This window comes from Kogia breviceps, chromosome 20 (genome assembly GCF_026419965.1).
Source record: "Kogia breviceps isolate mKogBre1 chromosome 20, mKogBre1 haplotype 1, whole genome shotgun sequence".
NCBI classification, from domain to species: domain Eukaryota; kingdom Metazoa; phylum Chordata; class Mammalia; order Artiodactyla; family Physeteridae; genus Kogia; species Kogia breviceps.
The window spans coordinates 21,418,006-21,432,674 of record NC_081329.1 but is presented as its reverse complement, the minus strand read 5'-3'; the positions used below and the strand labels follow the sequence as shown (position 1 = coordinate 21,432,674).

General features: G+C 40.9%; 1 protein-coding gene and 1 pseudogene across 12 annotated transcripts in view; both read right to left on the bottom strand.

Annotated features, from left to right (window-relative positions):
* RBPMS (RNA binding protein, mRNA processing factor) overlaps positions 1-14,669 on the bottom strand; it is a 195,134-nt gene that overhangs the window by 139,392 nt on the left and 41,073 nt on the right. The gene's annotated exons all lie outside the window — the stretch shown is intronic.
* LOC131747500 (MAD2L1-binding protein-like) overlaps positions 7,360-14,669 on the bottom strand; it is a 28,847-nt pseudogene continuing 21,537 nt past the window's right edge.

Below are 14,669 nucleotides of genomic sequence, written 5' to 3'. Positions count from 1 at the left end.
AAAATGTAATTTTTCACGATTTTCCGTTGAAACTAAACTCTGCCCATAAAACCGTAGACTCTGGTCCTGAAGGAGCGCTTTCCAAAACAATGGAAAAGTACTCTGAAAGACAAAATGCCTGAGAGACCATCAGAGGGCCAGAAACCCCCTCGAATCTGGTCTCCAGCCTGAGCAGCGATGCTCCTGCAGTCAATCTCCCTGAGGCCCAGTCTCTCCCTGAGTGAGGTGCGGTGACGGTGCTGGCATCTGTCTCCTCCTGAGAGGAGGTGGTATGTGAGGACACGCTTCGTGACCTGCAGAGAACTAAAGGCGGAGGGAAAAAGGGGACATGATTTAGGTTGCTTCAGGATATGAAAGTATGAGACTAAGTCAGAAGAGGAGGATCATGTTAGAGAGTCCTAGTATTTTAACTAAAAATCCAAGTTTATAAATGCTATGAAGTTTTTGTGTCTGTCACATTTTCCTTTCTCTTACTTTCTTTTCTTTCATTCAATGAGGCTCAGCAAAGCATTTAAGGAATAGATACCAGAGTGGCAAATTGTTCAAAAGTCTGAGAATGTGGAGTTATTAGCACTGATCTAAATGCTGTTTCCCCCCCGCAAAAGGTTAACTATCATTCTTCTCCAGCGTTCCTAGCCGAGTGAACAAACATGCCAAACCCCCAGATTTCTAATCCTGACTTCCACTCCAGGGCCAGGGCAGGCTTGATAACAGAATAGAGAGAAAAGCTGCTCCAGTGAATATGGCCTCACAAAGTTTTGATGAACTGGATAAAGAGAAGAAATAAAGGGTACACAGAGTTGTGTAATACTTAAAAAATACTGCCAAGCATTTTACCACATGCAGTATTTAATCCCAACTCCAACCAGATCAACTAGGTCCTATTTCTGTCTCCATTTTATAGATGAGAAAACTGAGGCTCAGAAAGCTTAAGTAACTTGTAGTAAAACTACAAAGTGATAGAGCCAAGACCTGATTCTCCTGAGTTCCCAGAACTCTCATCTATTATACCCATTTCTACCCACTGTTCTATGTACTTTTCCAAATTCTTACCAATTTCTACCTGTCACTCTTTCTTTCTCATGCACTGCTGCTTCCATTTCAAAAAATTCTATCCTTGATAGATAAGGGGTCTTGAATTTGAGAGGCAACACAGTAAAGACAGGGAAGAATGGAAAGCGAGCTGGTTTTAAGACCAGCACTGAAAACAGTGGTAGAGCTCATCCTCATGCCAACGGTAAAAAGGGGCACAGGGGCCAAACACCAGCAGTGCACCCACCGCCTCACAAGTATCCTGCCATCTTCCACCAAGAACGTCATGCTGAACGTTTTTAAAAAACGAGCAAGTGACTTCACACATCCTTAATGTTACAGCATTAAAATAACGTGAAAAATACCAACTCTTGGGGCTTCCCTGGTGGCGCAGTGGTTGAGAGTCCGCCTGCCGATGCAGGGGACACGGGTTCATGCCCCGATCCGGGAAGATCCCATGTGCCGCGGAGCGGCTGGGCCCGTGAGCCATGGCCGGTGAGCCTGCGCGTCCGGAGCCTGTGCTCCGCAATGGGAGAGGCCACAGCAGTGAGAGGCCCGCGTACCGCAAAAAAAAAAAAAAAAAAAAACAACCAACTCTTCTAATACTTTACTGACATACAAGCTAATCCATTAAATTCTAATATTCTAATTAACATGAATTATGAAAAAATGATCCAGAACTAGAAAACAGATTTTTTAATGTTTCACTCTGAATTTAACAATGGACCCTACAGTTGTAAACCATCTCAATTTTTCTGTTTGCTTTTCGTGCCAACACCCTCTTACTTCTAACAGCGTATGTGTTCTCAAAGAAAATCAGGAACACTGAAAGACCAGGCTATAGATTTCTGAGGCAAGAACAAAACGAAGTAAGAGGCTTTATAAGTCTCCTAGTTTTGATCAGGGAACAATCCATAATTAATCAACTAACAAAAAAATGTAATCACAAATGAAGTACGTGACAGCTATATTAACAGCATTGTTTAAAACTCCCCCCCCAAAAAAATTCCCCAAAAAGATTAACAGATACACACTACTGTATATAAAATAAACAAGGACCTACTATATAACACAGGGTACTATATTCAATATCTTGTAAAAACCTATAATGGAAAAGAATCTGAAAAAGAATATATACATATAACTGAATCACTTTGCTATACATCTGAAACACTGTAAATCTCTAATTTAAAATTTTTTTAATTAAAAAAATCCCCAAATAAATGTTAAATAACATTTTTTAAAGTGAGGTAGATCTATATTGCTGATACAGAAAGATGTCGAAGATACAAAAACATGATGCAGGTGCAATTTTGTATACTGACAAAATAAAGCTCTAAAAGTATTTATTTCAAAGCCAGTTAGAAGAAGGACTTTTACTTTCTAATCTTTACTGAATTCAGTTTTTAAACCATATGTTTTTTTTTTTTTTTAAATAACAATTTGTCCTTACAAAGTCTTTCCTAAATTAAGAATTAGGAGATCCTTCTCTACACGTGAAGACTTGTAAGGAAATATTTTTCAGGGATACCCAAGACTGGTGATTTCTAGATCCCAATGGCTGTATAACAGAGGTGGGTCTTTTTTTTTTTTTTTTTTTTTTGGCTTTGCTGTGCGAGGATCTTACTTCCCTGACCAGGGATAGAACCCCGTGCCCTCTGGACCGCCAGGGAATTCCCAGGTTTTTTCTTTTGGTAAATATTGATAATGACGAGTATTCAAATGTTAACATAACACTGCACTTAACATTACACACTTTAGTAGCAATGGCCAGTTTTCTACAGTATCTATTCTTCCCATTTTACAAAGTAATATATTTTTTTTAATTTACTTAATTTTGGCTGCGTTGGGTCTTCATTGCTGCACACAGGCTTTCTCTAGTTGCAGCGACCGGGGGCTACTCTTCATTGCAGTGCTCGGACTTCTCACTGCAGTGGCTTCTCTTGTTGCAGAGCACAGTCTCCAGAGCGCAGGCTTCAGGAGTTGCAGCACGCAGGTTCAGTAGTTGTGGCTCACGGGCTCTAGAGCGCAGGCTCAGTAGGTGTGGTGCACGGGCTTAGTTGCTCAGCAACATGTGGAATCTTCCCAGACCAGGGCTCTAACTCATGTCCCCTGCATTGTCAGGCAGATTTTTAACCACTGCGCCACCAGGGAAGTCCCAAAGTAATATATTTTAGCTCGGTACACGATTTGCCAAACTCCCTTGTTGGTTAAGGTTATATTTCTAAGGTCTGAGCATGGTGTGGGCAGAAGCAATGCCTGCAAATTCTAGGCTGTGCCCATAAAGGGAGCATATCATCCCTCTTTTCTGCTGCAGAGAAGATATGATGATGAGAACTGAGACAGCCATCTTAGACCGTAAGATAAAAGCTACCTGTTGAAGATGGCAGAGCAGCAAAATAGAGTCCCTGATGAATACGGACCAACCACACAGACCATGGACCACTTTTCAAGTTTTCATGTGAGAGAAATAAATGTCTATTATGTTCTAGCCACGTTACTCTGTTTTTTGTTGCTGCAGTCAGTGTCATACTGAGTGCATGTGGGCACACACACACACATACACTCATGCTATAAGTATGTCATGTTAAAAACAAACTTATTAAACTAAAAACTAAAAAATAATCTACCTGTGTTAAATCTTAAGATAGAAAACAGAAGCAGAAAAACCTAAGATATCTTGGTTTCTTCCTTAACCTCCTTGGTTTTTGAGCAGCAAGTTTGAAACAGAACAGCCTCACCCTTAATGATTGCTGGCCTTGATTACTACTTGTTAAAGGAGTAAAAGATTTAAAATACTGTGAGATTACTAAAAATAAAACATACCAAGTGACCTAATGCACCTCACATTACACAAAAAAGAGAAAAGTGAACTAGAAGGAATCACCAAACACAAATTATAAAATCATGTTTAAAATTAATATCCCACCTCACTATGATGTGAAGCAGCAACAGAGATAAATTTATACAAAGAAACAAAGCTTACTTCAAGGTGATTTCTGCCCTTTCAGATCTAACTTTCCAAGTTACTTTTAATGTGCCACGTTGGTATGTCTTAAGGAGGCAGTGAAATCAGTTAACAAAATCCTCACACAAATATATTTATAGACAGACTAAAGATAAATGATAAACGTTAGAGAAAACGAAAAATCTAAAAACCCCAATATCAGCTTCACTTCTATAGAGAATCAGTTATACTGATTTATAAATGAGTAAAAATGAAATTTGTAGTTCTTCACAGAATATACTTCAGCAAATTAATCTAAAAATTATTCTCCTGAAGTGCTTAAATACCTATGTATATAGTTACTTTTGTCAATATGTCTGTTTCTTACAGACACAGGATAGTAACATTTCCTCTAAAATTTTAAATTTGCCCTTCATAGAGTAAGTACATAGTTTCTGCTGACAGTATCTGTCTTATCTTTTCAAAAGCATACATTATTTTTTCAAACATTCCACATTCTCCTTTTGGTCAGGCTCTGACTGGCAAATATATGTACTAGGTGAAAAGAGGATGAAAATCTAGACGTCAACTTATTTTCTACTATAAGCATCAAGAGATTTTTCAATGGATTTTAACAGAATAAGACGTGCCAGACCGCTAGACTTTCAGGCCAATTGTAATACTAACCATGAGTTCATACGAGACAACTAATCCCACAGTCCTAAGCTCAGGAGGCTCCCTGCTTTGTAAAAGAAAACTAAAATCTTAGGAACACTTAAGTTACTTAAAATTTAAGATTTTTCTACATCAGATATTCTAGAAATGATTCATTGGCAGCAAACCAGAGCAAAAGATTAAGACTTACAGGGTGGTTTGCTGTTCTTAATGTGTGCTTAAGAGTAGAGGCAAATGAAAGCAGAAGTCACAAACAGAAGAAAATATTTCAGAAATTTGAAATCTTTGAAAGAGATGTTCTTTAAAAAAAAAACTGTGCGGGGCTTCCCTGGTAGCGCAGTGGTTGAGAGTCTGCCTGCCGACGCAGGGGACACGGGTTCGTGCCCCGGTCCAGGAGAATCCCACATGCTGCGGAGCGGCTGGGCCGGTGAGCCATGGCCGCTGAGCCTGCGTGTCCGGAGCCTGTGCTCTGCAACGGGAGAGGCCACAGCAGTGAGAGGCCCGTGTACCGCAAAAAAAAAATTTTTTAAACTGTGCAATCAGGAGCCAACTGGTAGGCAAGAGAAGATGGCAATGAAGAAGAACATGGCTATGACCCAGCAATCCTACTCCTGGGCATATACCTGGAGCAAAACATAATTCAAAAAGATACATGCACTCCAGGGCTTCCCTGGTGGCGCAGTGCTTAAGAATCTACCTGCCAATGCAGGGCACACAGGTTCGAGCCCTGGTCCGGGAAGATCCCACATTCCACGGAGCAACTAAGTCCATGAGCCACAACTACTGAGCCTGCACGCCTAGAGCCTGTGCTCCGCAACAGGAGAGGCCGCGACAATAAGAAGCCCACACACCGCGACGAAGAGTAGCGCCCGCTCGCCGCAACTAGAGAAAGCCTGCGCACAGAAACGAGGACCCAACGCAGCCAAAAATAGATGGATAAACGGATAAATTTATTTTAAAGATATATATATATATATATATATATATATATATAGGCACTCCAAAGTTCATTGCAGCACTATTTACAATAGCCAGGATGTGGAAGCAACCTAAATGTCCATCAATAGAGAAATGGATAAAGAAGATGTGGTACATATATACAATGGAATATTACTTGGCAATAAAAGGGAATGAAATAGTGCCATTTGCACAGAAGTGGATAGACCTAGAGACTGTCATACAGAGTGAAGTCAGAAAGAGAAAAACAAATATATCACTTATACGTGGAATCTAGAAAAGTGGATACAAAGGGAGACGCAGGTGTTAAGAACAAATGTATGGATACCAAGTGGGGAAGGTGGGGGTGGGATAAATTGGGAGATGGGGATTGACATATATACACTACTATGTATAAGACAGATAACGAATGAGAACCTGCTGTAGAGCACAGGGAACTCTACTCAAAGCTCTGTGGTGACCTATATGGGAAGGAAACCTAAAAAAGAGGGGATATATGTATACATATAGCTGATTCACTGTGCTGTACAGCAGAAACTAACAAAACATTGTAAAGCAACTACACTCCAATAAAAATTTAAAAAAAAAAAAAAAAACCAACATGGCATGTTTCTGCTCCACCTTGTCCTCTTTCTTTTTTTTTTTTTTTTTTTTTTTTTTGCGGTACGCAGGCCTCTCACTGCTGTGGCCTCTCCCGTTGCGGAGCACAGGCTCCGGACGCTCAGGCTCAGCGGCCACGGCTCACGGGCCCAGCCACTCCGTGGCACGTGGGATCTTCCCAGACCGGGGCACGAACCCGCATTCCCTGCATCGGCAGGCGGACTCCCAACCACTGCACCACCAGGGAAGCCCAATCTTTATTCTTTTACAGTTGGAAAAAAGGGTAGACCTGAAACCCAAATGAAATAGTAATATGTGAAAAATACATATAATTACGTGACCCCCACCATATTCACTTTAAACCACAATGATTTAACTATTCTTATAGTGACAAGCCAAAGGTCCTAAAGTATAAAAGAACTCAGTTCTGCATATAACTAACATTAATATGGTGCTTACAAATGGCTATGTAGGGATCCACAAACCCTAATCCAATTCCAAAACCTAAAAGCTCAGAAAGCCTAAAGTTGTGTGTGATGGGGGGAGAAGGGTCGTATATGCAAATGAACTAGGTGGCAAAACATGACCTGAAATGACTAATTTTCATTGCGCCCACTTAGCATAACTATTTGTTTCACTGGAGAAATAGTAGTCTGCTTAATAACTAGGCTCTACCTTAGACCTCACTGGGGGTATTGTGTTCAGTGGGTTATACACTGTGTTTTGTTTTGTTTTGTTTTGTTTTTTAACATTAATCCATTCATTTTATATTTAAGTTCACGAGTCACATCCACATTATGTCCCTAGTAAAAATTCTGAAAGGCCACAGTAAAAAGCAGGAAAGGGTCACCCTCCATAGGGGTGTCTGTCTATGGGCCCATGTTTGCTTTCCACCCCCAAAAGAAACACCTGACCCAGCACCCTCTGGGAAAATCAGCCTTTGATTCAAAGAGATGCTTGTTCAGTGATGATGATTATAGCCCTAGCCATACCATCAGCCCCTGGGGAAGTCTATAACAGAGGCAGGCAGCCAGGAGGAGAGAACCTTCCTCTCACCAGGAATTAACTAGCTCCAAGCAAGAGATGGGTGACTTGGTACCAGGGGGAAAGACAATTTAGCCATCGTGTTCACGATGAGCATTTCCCATTCACTCGTGGAAGCCCTTCAGTGTCACTGGTGCCTGGAACCAAATGTAATCCTCCCAGGCTGTAGCTGGGATGGGGGGTCGGACACAGGGTAGGGTCACAGCCAATGTGTGGTCCAGGCTGGACACTCTGTAGTTGAGCTTGGGTCAAAACCAGTCTTCTCCACAGTCGCAGTGACCCTGTGCCATGACGACGGTGCCCATGAGTGGAGGAACCTGCAGCTCACTGAAGGCATCAGCCATGAAAATGGCTCGGAAGAGGCGACACAAACAAGCTGCTGTGATGAGGCTCGGGTCCACGCTGTTGGGGACCAAGCGGGACAAGTCAAGTTCATAGAACTCCTCAGGACTGAGGGCACTGCCCCCCAGGAGGATCAGCACTCGTGGTACTAGTGTCCGGGCAAAGAGACCCTCCAGGTGGCTGAGCACGCTCTCCAGTTCTGCCAGGGTTTGCTGGCATTTCCTGCTGCTCGCCTTAGCAGTGGCGCGAGGTTTCTTCTTCACCACGTCCTCTGCCAGAGAACGTGGCCAGGGGCTGCACTTCCGAGTCCGGGGCCGCCATCACGACCTCCTCCCCACTCTCCGTGGGGTTTGAATCTGTGCTACCTTTTAAAATCTACAAGATTTTGAAGCACATCTGGTCCCAAGGATTTCAGAGAAGGAAGTGTGGACCTGTATCAACTCAATCACCCTTATCACAAGGCTCTGAGATAGGAGTTAGTTTGCAAATGAGGTTAACTAAGGGTTAAGGAACCCACCCAAGGTCAAAAAGTTGGTAAGTGTTAAAGCTGAGATTTCCATTCAAGCAGCTCAGAGCCTGGACTCTTAACATTATGCTATGCAGTCTTGTCTTTTCTCTTTTACAGCATCCAGATGAATGAGGTTTTGGATTTTCTAGTCATAATTACCAAAGTTATTCATGCAGGACACACACAAAAAAATCTTAAAAACCATATTGAGGCTTCAGGAAAAGAATAAGTACTGCATTTCACGAAAAAGACTGGGCCTATATTTATGCCTGTATTTCATAAACCACACCCACACAGCGCATTGCTCCAGATTAGCGTTGTGGGTACAGGGCAGAGCTTGAATGGGCTCTGTGAACCATCCTCGGCTATCAAGGAGCCACTGCTAGTGGGCATGGAGGAAGTTGTCTAAGCACACGCTTTCTTCAATCGCCCCTAGTGTCACAAGTGGATGTTTCAGGGGACATTAACATCGACACTATGATTAAAGAAAAATTATTATGGGGGGTTTAAAAAAAGGTCACGATTAAGAGTCATCACATCAGTGGTGACAGCTAATGGCCAAGCTGTTTAGCCTTTCCCTGGAAACCTTAATTCAGTTACTAATATCATCCCCAAAGCCATCCTGACCTTCCCTCTTCTCTCCGCAGGAAACTTAATAGGTCTCTTACTCGGTGCCCTCCCACTCCTGACAGCAGGCTCGGGCTCAGGCCCAGCCGGCACCCTCGGCCGCCCTACCAAGATGGCAGCCGGAGGCGTGTCCCGCCACCGGAAGTGCAGCTGCACACCCGACACAGCTTCCGGCTGTGGGGACTGCTCTCCGGTGCCGCATGCATCAGTCGAAGGAAGAGAAAGGCAGATGGCAAACCGAGGGCCTAAGGGGCACCATCTTTAGTAAAACAGGAAGACTTCAGGGAAGACAGCAGAAGTAGGGAGAATGTAATTAAGATGAGAAGGAAGGCTGTGACCAGCCGGGAGGGTTTACAGAAACAAGATAAATGACCGGCCGGGAGGGTTTACAGAAACAAGATAAAGTGCCACCAACGCGCGAACCTGGGAGCTGCCAGAGTCAGGGGAAGCGAAAAGAGGGAAGAAAACCTTCAAGGGACACAGGAGTGCTACAGAAGGAAGGGCAAAAGGGAAAAAAGCGATGAGGACCTGGAAGTGCAGAGAATGAGAAAACGGAGTGTGAAGAATCTCAAGGGTTTTATTTCATTTTTTGGCTTAATTATGCCTATATCACCAGAGGGAGATTTTGGCATACTAAAGGTGCAAAAAAAGAATCACTCAAAATTAAGTCACTACTTGCTCTTAGTTCAGTAATTTCCCGTGTTTTTCTATCCAAGTTACTTGTTTCTCTAATATGTGTAGTCTACGAGGCTGATCATGTTGTTTCTGATATGATTGTTAAGAGGATACACGAATAAACAAACACTACAGGGGAAAAACTCCCAAAACATTAGATTTTTTTTTTTTCTGTTTTTGGAGGGTTCATTGTTTCCACATTTAACAGCAAGGAAACAATCTTGATACTACCTAGCGTCTGTAACAGAAAAAGGACCGAAACTAGGCATTATGATGGAAAAAGTGAAACGCTGGGGAGTTGAAGAGATCCACCACCTTATCCATCTTTCTAGACTGTTCAGTCTCTGGAACATTTCCATTAATGGGCAAGAAACATCCTAGTGCACTACGTACACCTGTTATTTGTAAACTCTATGACATGAATCACGCTTTCCCCACAATCTGGTCTACTGAACTTGACTTTTTTTCTATCAGCCTAATACCTGGGCCAAGTTTGAGGTCTGCAACTTTAGCTACACAATGTTCCACTGCTTTTTCTACCCTGGTTAAAAATTTCCCTACTGGTTTTGCTGAAAATCAAGAAGAAACAATATACCAGACCTGTTAAAAGCAAGTTAAAGAACAATTTAAAACCCCAGCTTTTTAGACTACACCCAAATCTCCTATCTGTGTACACTCAGGCACTCAAAAATTATTTGATCATTATGGTTAGTGTGAAAAATTGATAATTACTACAGAAAACAGAACAAAACAAAATAACAAGTGCTGCCGAAAATGTGAAGAAATTGGAATGCTTCTTCACCATGAGTGGGAATGCAAATTGGTGTAGCTGCTACGGAAAACAGTATGGCAGCTCCTCAAAAAGTTACACACAGAAGTACCATATGATTCAACTATCCCACCTCGGGGTATATACCCAAAAGAATTGAAAACAGGATCTTGCAAAGATATTTGCACACCCATGTTCATAGCAGCATAATCCACAATATATCCAGGAGGTGGAAGCCATCCAAATGCCCATCAACAAACAAGTGAACAAACAAAACAAAATGTGGTCTATACATACAATGGAATATTATTCAGCTTTGAAAAGGAAAGAAATCCTGTCACATGCTACAACATGGATGAACCTGAGGACATTATGCTCAGTGAAATAAGCCAGTCACAAAAAGACATACTGTATGACTCCACTTATACAGGATTATCTAAAGTAGACAAATACACAGAAACAGAAAGAATGGTGGCTGCCAGGGGCTGGAGGGAGGGGGAAACGGGGAGTTGTTTAACAGGTACAGAGTTTCAGCTTTGTAAGAAAAAAAGTTCTGGAGATCTATTGCATAACAATGTGAATATACTTAACATTATTGAACTGTACATTTAAAAATGGTTAAGATGGCAAATTTTGTGTTTTAACCACAATTAAAAAAATTTTTTAATTATATAAAAGAAGAAACAATTAGCAAGAGAGAAGCAAATTGAAGATTACCTCTACAGAAGAACTTTTTTCTTGTAACTTTCAGAATGTCAAAAGATCTCTAACATTCCTTTTTTGAGACATTCACTGCAAGTCAGCCTATTTAAGGTTCTCTTAGGTCCTATTATAAAAAGGTTCCTTGTAAACCATGAATCAGTGCCTCCACATCATTATGCTATCCTGAGAAAGGACTCTCAAAGGAGAAGATATTGCTTTATGAATTATCAAAACTACTTTTAACTTCTTAGAAATTGCCGATTCATGACTTCTCCAACTCAGCTGTAAGATTCGACAGGAAACAGAAGAAAGAACACATCCTTTCCTTCTGGCTTTAGGATTAAAGTGATTTACTTTTAACTTACGCACCCATAAAGTTTATCCTCCAAACATTATTTCACATTAGTGACTGATCACAGCTCACATTAACTTCATCTAAAATTAGGTCAAAATAACCACTAGTATTACAGTATCAGAGTATGTTTGACACTTCCAAGTAAATTCAGATATTCCCCCTCTGCAAACAGACATTTCAAATAAGACAGTATCTTTCTATTTCTAGCTCTGTATATAAATACAAACCTGACATAAACAGTGGCACATCTAGGCTATTTAATAATATATATCATTAATACAAAGGGAAAGAAAAACATAAAAAGGTAGAGTAGTATAGTCTGTACTTGAAACGCCTCTCCCTTCACCCCCCCCCATGTGTGTTAGGATAAAGAAGTAAATAATTTAATTCCAACTGCAGAAGTAAATGGTAATTCTTAATCCTCTGTGAAAGGTAATCAGCTACACCTTTTTTTTCCGGCTGCACCATGTGGCTTGTGGGATCTTAGTTCCCCAACCCGGGCCCTTGGAAGTGACTGCAGAGTCCTAACCACTGGACTGCCAGGGAATTCCAGTTACACCTTTGCTTGAATAAGTGCTTCCTCTACCAAGTCACTTAGAAGGTTCAGGTAAAATGGCATTCTTGGCTGCTATCATCTTCCCCACCCCTAGCAATAATGACCACCAAACCATCGACTTCTGGTTCCCTATACTGTCAGTCCACTTCACTGCACAGGTAGGACAGATGGGGCAAATCTACTTAGTTATACTCTGTATCTGATAAAGGTTATAATGAACACCCTAAAACTTGGGAAGAAGAAGGGTAAGACTAGCAGTTGGCTCAGAAATTTTACAATTATTTAGAGAACCCTGTTGATTAGTTTTTATTTTACTAAAAGCCACTAGGCTATTTATCAGCAAGCGAAGAGGAAGATGGGAATGAATACTAAAGCAAATAATTATCTAAAACTGTGCTCTAAGACAAACTTCCATAACAGATAAATCATTCCCTAAGTAAAAACAAGTTTTCTTTTTTTTTTTTTAAGCACTCAGAGTTCAACACAAAATTCTTCTGAAGTGAACTTGCTTATCCAAATGGCAGGCTTTGATAACATCAGTTTTAAAGTTTGACTTACAATCCCAACAACTCCAGGTCAAACTGCTACACATATCATGACGAGGAGTATAAACGTATAAAGGTTCATTATTTATTCAATTCAAATGTTCTTACTTATTCAAATGTTCCAGAAATATTAAATCCCATGAGCAAGGATCTCTGCTAGTACAAAATCCAATCGTATGAATTCAACACAATGAATCCATCTTTCTTTTGAAAACAAAAACACAAGCAAACCATAACTGCATGAAAACATGTAAGGGCACCAGCAAACTGTGGCAACCACATATCCCAGCCTTGGAGAAGCAGGGAAGCAGGATGACATGTGCTGAGAAAGCTAATGTAGTCCTAAGTGACAGTAATGTTAGATAAAGTTTGACTATAATGGTGCCAACACGTTCTGCATATAGAAGGGCTGTACTCAGAGCACAAAATCCCATCTGAAGACTTCCCAGAAAAGCAATCAGGTCAGGAAATCAACTGGAAACTATGGCATATAAAAATGGTTGAACAAAGTAGAGATGTTTATCCTGAAGGGAAAAATACAAGGCTCAGGAGAAATGTGACAGCACATTTAAAATATTTACAGCTGCCCTGTGCAAGGAGTAGGTTAATTATGTTGTCATCCAACTAGACAGGAATAGTACTGAACATGGAAGTCACAGTTCTAGGAGTGTAGAACCACTGAAACTATCCCTAGTAAAATGGGCTACCTTGGAGAATAGAAAGCTCCTGGCAGCAGGAAATGTTTAAAGTGTTCAGAAAAGTGAAAAGAAAACCTGGAGTAATTACTTTTCCAAACCTCTAAACATCTTCTGGGGCCAGGAGCTTTCTACTCTCCAAGGTAGTCTGCTTTACTATGAACTATTATTTTCTTCAACAGAAAAATGGGGATAATTATTGGAAATAACTAAATTCCAAATAAGGACTTAAGAAAATGTCAGAAAAATTGTTGCTCCTTCCCTGTATTTATCCATATTCCAAATGTTTTTTCTATCTTGAATCAATATGTTGCTGACTTAAATAATCTAACCAAAGGTTGTTCTTCTCCCAGTCACCAACTTACCTTTGAAACCTCTTCAAGATTATTCCTGATAGAGAGTCTTCCCTAACTCATCACTCCACCACCACAAACACACAACCACACACAGACTGTGCACACATCCCCATTGGCTGCTGTCTCTTTAATCTGTGTATATCAACACACTACTCACTGTCCCATAAGGATTACTGATGTGAACAGAATTCCAAGTTACAGCAGACTTTGAATTTAGAAAGTCATGTACCATAAAGTACTAGTACTACTCAATTAGAAAGGTCTATGAAATTTATGAAAGAATTAAGTAAATCAAGAAGTGATGGGCTTCCCTGGTGGCGCAGTGGTTGAGAATCCGCCTGCCGATGCAGGAGACACGGGTTCGTGCCCCGGTCCGGGAAGATCCCACATGCTGCGGAGCAACTAAGCTCGTGAGCCATGGCCGCTGCGCCTGCGCATCCGGAGCCTGTGCTCCGCAATGGGAGAGGCCACAACAGTGAGAGGCCCGAATACCGCAAAAAAAAAAAAAAAAAAAGAAGTGATGCACCTTATATCCAGAGAAAACTATTATTTGAAAAGATACACGTGCCCTGCAGATACACGTTCACTGCAGCAGTATTTACAATAGCCAAGACATGGAAGCAACTTAAATGTCCATTGAGAGATGAATGGAAAGAGAAGATATGGTACACACACACACGAATACTACTCAGCCATAAAAAAGAATGAAATAGTGCCATTTGCAGCAACATGGATGGATTATACTAAGTCAGTCAGAGATAGACAAATATCATACGGTATCGCTTATATGTGGAATCTAAAAGAATGATGCAAATTAACTTATTTACAAAATGACTTACAGACATAGAAAACAAACTTATTATGGTTACCATAGAGGAAAGGTGGGGGGGATGGATAAATCAGGAATTTGGGAGTAACATATACACACTATTATATATAAAACAGATAGACAAGGACCTACTATATATCTCAGGGAACTATACTCAATATTTTGTAATAACCTACATGGGGAAAGAATCTGAAAAAGAATGTGTGTGTATATAATTATATGTATAAAACAATCACTGTGCTGTATACCTGAAGCTAACAGAACATTGTACATCGACTATACTTCAATTAAAAAATTATTTTTAAAAAATCATTGCCAACAAACACATGAAAGAATGCTCAACATCATTAATCATTAGAGAAATACAAATCAAAACTACAATGAGGGCTTCCCTAGTGGCGCAGTGGTTGAGAATCCACCTGCCGATGCAGGGGACACGGGTTCGTGCCCCGGTC